This window comes from Mauremys reevesii, linkage group 14 (assembly GCF_016161935.1).
Source record: "Mauremys reevesii isolate NIE-2019 linkage group 14, ASM1616193v1, whole genome shotgun sequence".
In the NCBI taxonomy this organism is placed as follows: domain Eukaryota; kingdom Metazoa; phylum Chordata; order Testudines; family Geoemydidae; genus Mauremys; species Mauremys reevesii.
In genome coordinates this window covers 42,585,548-42,591,547 of record NC_052636.1, presented here as the reverse complement: position 1 = coordinate 42,591,547, position 6,000 = coordinate 42,585,548, and the positions used below count along the sequence as shown (strand labels likewise).

Here is a 6,000-nt window from a genome sequence, read left to right as displayed (position 1 = left end):
CAAGCAGGTGAGTCACCCAGCTTAGCCACGGTGTGACTCTCTGGGACTTTTCTACCAACCGCTCCATTTTTCATCGAATGACAATCAAAAGGAAGGTGACATGACATCTGTGTGTGAACATCTCCAGGGAATCACAAGGATGTGTGGCGAGGCTCTCGTGTTGCAGCAATTGCAGTCGAAGCAACCGCCATGCCAATGCCAGTCATAGCAGTGTTTTCATCAACTCCAGGTTTGTGATTTGATTGTTTCCAATGCTTCTCTCCAAAGAAGCCTTTTCCTTAGCAAGCAATGACTTGGATACCAAGGGAGGCCTCTTCTGTTTCCTAGGAAGACGCAGGAAAATGTGAGCAGAGGAGACAAAAGCCGTACACCAAGGCACCACTGGGAGTTGAACCCAGGATCTCCTGTTTACTAGACAGGTGCTTTAGCCAGCTAAGCCATGGTACCTGCCTGAAGAAAGTATTTGCAACTGTTTCATTTGATGGTTCAAGTCAACACCTGCAAATTTGAAAGTACAGACGTTCCCCATTTCCCTCAAGACTTGCAGACCTTGAGGTGTCTGGCTCTCTGTGCACAGAAAGCCACAGCTGAGTAGACAGAGGGCTTCTAAGATGTGCCTCTCCCACCAGTCACTGTGATCATATAATGGTTAGTGATCTGTGTTTCAGTCGCAGCAACCTCGGCTCAGTTCTGAGTCATGGTAACCTTTCCTTCAGCTCCAGACTTCTCATTTGCCACTTTCCATGTGTGGTGGGCTGTCTGCCTGAAACAAGCAGGAGAAAGATTAAGGCAGCCTTGAAGAGGCTGTGCAGAACCCAGCCTATCAAGAAAGGGCTTATTGGGAGAGCCAATCAGGAGAAGGCTTGCTGGAGCAGCCCATATATAAAGAGCTGCTCAGCCCAGCAAGAGTTAGTCACTCCTTGGAGTTTGAGGAGGGAGGGTTGGCTGCTATGAAGGAAGGCAGGAGCAGGGAGGGCACCATGATCATAGTGCTGGGGTAAGGGGTACATGAGTGACCTCCTGGCTGACTACTGCCAGACTAAGGCCCTATACAAAGGTGGAGGAAGGTTCTAGGTCTGTTGGGAAATGGTCCAGGGAAACAGATGGCAGGGTTGGAGGTTCACACCTTTTGCCTCAGTAGCCACTGACACAGGTGGCTACACCCTGGACTGCAGCCGGCCACTGAGGCAAGTGTCTGGGTAGAGGACATCCCCTCCCCCCCCCCAGCAGCGGGGAGAGAACTGAGTGGGGCACAGCCAGAGGGCTGTGACCGTAAGAGGACACTGAAGTCCTGAGAGCAACATGGATCCTAATGATAGAACCGATGGTGGCCAGATGCTACTAGATGAAGGCGCACCGGTGAACCAGAGCTAATTGCTAGGATGGTCAGCAGGAGGTGCAGCAGTGAGGCATGCCCCATGGCACCAAGACTTAGCCGCAAGGAAGGCTCTCTCTGTCTTGAACAAGCACTTAGAAGGATTCTGCTGACAGATCTTTTCTTTTTCTGAAAAGAGCTACAAAAAAAGGAGCCAACAGACACACTAGGTTCGGCAAGGAAGAACTGCCAGGCCAAGCCAGGCTCTCCTGGTTAGTAGGAAGGTTCTTCAGCCAGCTCTTCACAAAGATCACTATCTAGAGACCTTTAAACAGTCACTGCAGATGTTCACCACAAAAGAGATGCCAAAATGGAGTTCTCCACTGCCTGCAGCCATCACGCTACCAGGAGTTCTGTGCACAGAGAGGCCCCTGCTGGTGGGAAAAGGCTTTGGTAGAGACTCTTCTGACACCACCCGTTCTCATATAGTGTTTAGTGCTCTGTGTTGTGGCTTCAGCATCCACAGATGCCAGTTCAATTGGGGACATTTTCCTGTCTCCACATTTGACTAATGGCTCCTTTCAACACTTGTAAACAAAAAGACCTGTTTCTTTTGCAAGCGATGTACAGCTAGGCAAAGGCAGTCTTCTCCATTTCCTCAAAAGATCACCAAGCTGTGGGGAGAGGAGACACATTCAGCCAAGCTGGATGCTGAATCTCCTCTTTATTCAGCAGGTGTCTGTGAAGGACATAAATCTACACCGTGTACAGGTCAAGAATAGGACTTTATTACACACAGTGCTGGCAGAGTGGGCTTATTAGGCTCAGAGACACTGTTAATTAATTAATTACAATAGAATATATAGATTTTCCATGGGCGGGGGAAAGTGACAGGCTAGGCAGTTCCACACCCCGGGACAGGTTTTGCAAGACAGGATAAGCACATTAGCCAATGATTAACAGATTAGATAATATCTCCACCCATGGTCTCAAGTTACCAAGTTAACATTTCATGAATACTTTGATAAAATATTATTAGTATAAAATATATATGTTGAATTCTGATTTGGGATCCATAGGAATGGAGCAACTCCTTTGATTGTCCAACAGGTACATTCCTAGGGGTTAAAGCAAAGAAAGAGTGAAAGTATATGGCAATAAAGATTGTTTTCTGTGTGTCTTAAGGCAGGCATTGGTCCCTTGGAAGGGAGGTGGAAGGATGCCATATGTTATACTGACGTGCCAACTTTTCATAAACTCAAGGTTGGATCTGTGGGAAGAATGTCTCCCTAGAGAAGAAACAAACACAATAGGGATTCTTTGTTCAGTCTGCAATTCTGAATAAGACACAATCATTTAGTTCTAAGCTCCAACACCTGGCAATTTGCTGACCAGGCCTATCTTAGCAAGCAAGGCTTTCTGTTTACCCAGCTTTCTCTTAGCTGGTCACTATTTGCTAGGCCTGTAGTCCTTGACCATAATCCGGACTTTGGGTCTGGAAAAGAACTGGCACAATCCATAGACCAGGTTGTTATACAAAACACAGATGGATTTGAACCCTTCACATACAGTAATGGCAAAGTTCTTGGTTCAGGCTTGTAACAGTGATGGAATAAACTGCAGGTTCAAATCAAGTCTCTGGAGTCTATTCAAAGCTGGGATGGGTCATTCAGTCCTTTGTACAGAGCTTCAGTTTGTAGCAAAGTCCCTCCAGAGGTATGAAGCAGGATTGAAGACAAGATGGAGACGAGGCATCAGCCTTTATAGTCTCTTGCCATGTTGTCTTTGCTTTCTTTGTCCCAAGGACACTCTATCCAGCACGTGGCATAGAAAACCTTAGAGTTCTCTCCATAGGCAGGTCCCTGCTACCTTGCTGAGTCACAAGGCGTATCTGCCTTCTCTCAGTGGGGCGAATGTATAGCTGATGGTCCTTAATGGGCCATCAAGCAGGCTAGACAGAACTGACACCGGAAGCAGAGCACAAGATTGAAATACGGGCAGCATAGAGCCAATATTCATAACGTCAACTAAAAAAAAGATACACATCTAGAGATAGCGTCATTATAATCAACCAATCAGAACCTCTCCATAGACCCATTGCACGACACCTTTCTACAATATTGGCTGCAAATATAGAACAGCGGTTGCAACGGTGATCTATACAGTTACAGATTATGTCAATAATGTCACAGGAGGTGACACGGCATCAGTGAGACTAATACTGGAATACTGCCTTCAACTTTGGTGTCCTCATTTGAAAAAGATGTTGTGAAATTGGAGCTGGGGCAGCAAAGAGCCACCAAATGTTGTGAGGTCTGGAGGAAAATGCCTTCTAGTGAGCTACTGAAAGAGCTCAACCTGTTTAGCTTATCACAAGAAGATTGAAAGGTGACTTCATTGAAGTGTTGAAGTGCCTTAATGGAGAGAAAAGATTGGGTATTAAAGGGCTCTTGAATCGAGCAGAGAAAGGCATAACAAGACTCAGTGGCTGGAAGGTGAAAAGAGACAAATTCATATTACAACTAAGGCACAAAAATTCAACAGCGAGGATGATTCACCACAGGAACAAGCTACCAAGGAAAGTGGTGGATTCTCCATCTCCTGATGTCATTTCATGAAGACTAGATGCCTTTCTGGAATGTGTTTGCCCCCAAAGTAGCTCTTGTGTCCTACAGGAGGCCTGTGATATGCCGGGGGTCAGATTAGATGCTCTAATGGTCTCTTCTGGCCATAAAGTCGACTAATTTCTGAAAAACTGAGTGTAGCATTGGGAGCAGCATCTGATGTTTTCCTGTCTAGCCGGCTTGCTGCCTAGAACGAACATTCCTTGAATGGGGTGATCCACAGGGAGTAGCTCAAACCTCCAAAGTGCCTGGCCAGGGGCAGGACATTAGCCCAGCAAGGGAGGGGTGTGGCAGTGACATCACAAAGGCCTTTTGCAGGACCTCAGACTATTGGTCCAAGGTGGTGGGGAGGTGGTGACCTCACAGAGAGATGCTGACATCAGCCAGGCAGGACAGGGGCGAGGGGCCAGGGAAAACTCAGAGACCCCTGTGGCTTTGCTGCAGCAAGTCTCCTTCTCCAGACCTCTCTTTGAGGACTAAGAGAGTATTTGGGTTCACGGACGTGAGCGCCAGGAGGAACCTCTTTCGAGTTTTCTCCTTCCCTTTTAGTGATTTTACTAGAAAACAGTAAAAACCTGTTTAGAAGGTAAGAGCCTCCTCGAGGGAAGGGGTGTCATGGGGTGTCACAGTTCGGATGCCGGTGGCCCCCCCATGTATGGAAGTTCCCGCCCCCTGCTCTGTGTTCGCAGTGCCGGAGAGCAGCATTCCACGGCAGTGATTTGCTCCTGGCTGCCGGAGCAGAGCAGCAGGCTCAGCTGTCAGAATTTCCTGGAGCTAGGAAAGGGGAGGGGCCCAGCCTCTTTAGCAGGAATGCAGGGCAGGTGGATTCACGGCGGGCATTGTGGGATACTGGCGGAGGCCAGTTATGGTGATTTAATGACCAGCAGCATTTACACTGGCACTCTGTCACTGTAAGTTTGCTGCAAAAAGCTCTAGGCCTCTCATCGAAGTGGTTTTATTTTGTCACCAAAACAGGGCAGTTTTGTCGCCAGACGTGGCATTGCAGTGTGTACACCAGCCACACCAAGCTGCCGACCGAGGGAGCGTTGTGTGTTCTTCACACACCTGAGCAATATATTTCTGCTGAAACAACTTTGTAGTGCAGACCTGGCCAAAGATTCACTCACACACACAGCTTGCAAGGAAAACGTCACCTGCTCCTCTACTTTGCAGAATCCAAACACAAGGAAAGCTTGTCAGGGCCTGGTGGAGATGGCAGGGAGTCAGGTGTGGGCAGACACTATATCTTACACCTAGGCAGGCACCATGGCTTAGCTGGCTAAAGCACCTGCCTTATTAACAGGTGATCCTGGGTTCTACTCCCAGTGGTGGCTTTGGGGGCACCTGGTATTGGCTACTGTCAGAGGACAAGATTCAGAGCTAGATGGGCCTTTGGTCTAGCCTAGTGTGGTTTTTCTCATGGTTTAAATTACACTCACGGGCACTGATAATAGAGTTACTGAAAGTTTGGGAGTTAGGCACTGGTAGATCAGTGGTCCAAGCCTCTTGTAGACACCCCCCCACCTCCCTCTGGGGCAGGGCCAGGTCTGAGCTCTCGCACCAAACGCTCATTGTGGCTGCCAGAACCTGTGAGTGGCTTATTTCGTTTGCACCCTGGGTTGAGTCCTGCTTTGTGCACCGTGTCTGAGAATGAAAATCCTAAACCACCCTTTGAAATGATGAATGCAGCAGGACGTGTCATTGTCCCTGCCCCAAAGCAGACAGACCAATGGAGAAATGCCGTCGAGTCCAAGGTAATATTCACTGTGGTTTTACCATTTCCACTTGCTAAACTCCCTCCTATCTGCCCAGCCCAGGTGTCCTCTGCCTCAGCTGCTGCTCCCGGCCTGCTCTAGCATCAAACATGCAGGGCCCCCAGGGGAACAGAGGCTGGGACAGGGCAGCAGCCTGGGCTGGGCTGGGCAGATGCTGGGAGTTCTCGTTCCCTGAGAACTGGCCTGGCTCCCTTCTCAACAGCAAACAACTCAATTCCACGCCCCCTCCCCAGAAAAATCAGCCTGGAGCCAAGGGCAGCAGGGGATGATTCCCTCGAGTTCCCAC

The 6,000-nt window shown here is 48.7% G+C and overlaps 1 non-coding gene across 1 annotated transcript; it reads right to left on the bottom strand.

Moving 5' to 3' along the window:
* Nucleotides 1-373: 373 nt before the first annotated feature.
* On the bottom strand, nt 374-447 carry TRNAT-AGU. Its single transcript has one exon. It is a non-coding gene; the product is annotated as a tRNA-Thr (tRNA).
* Nucleotides 448-6,000: the final 5,553 nt, after the last annotated feature.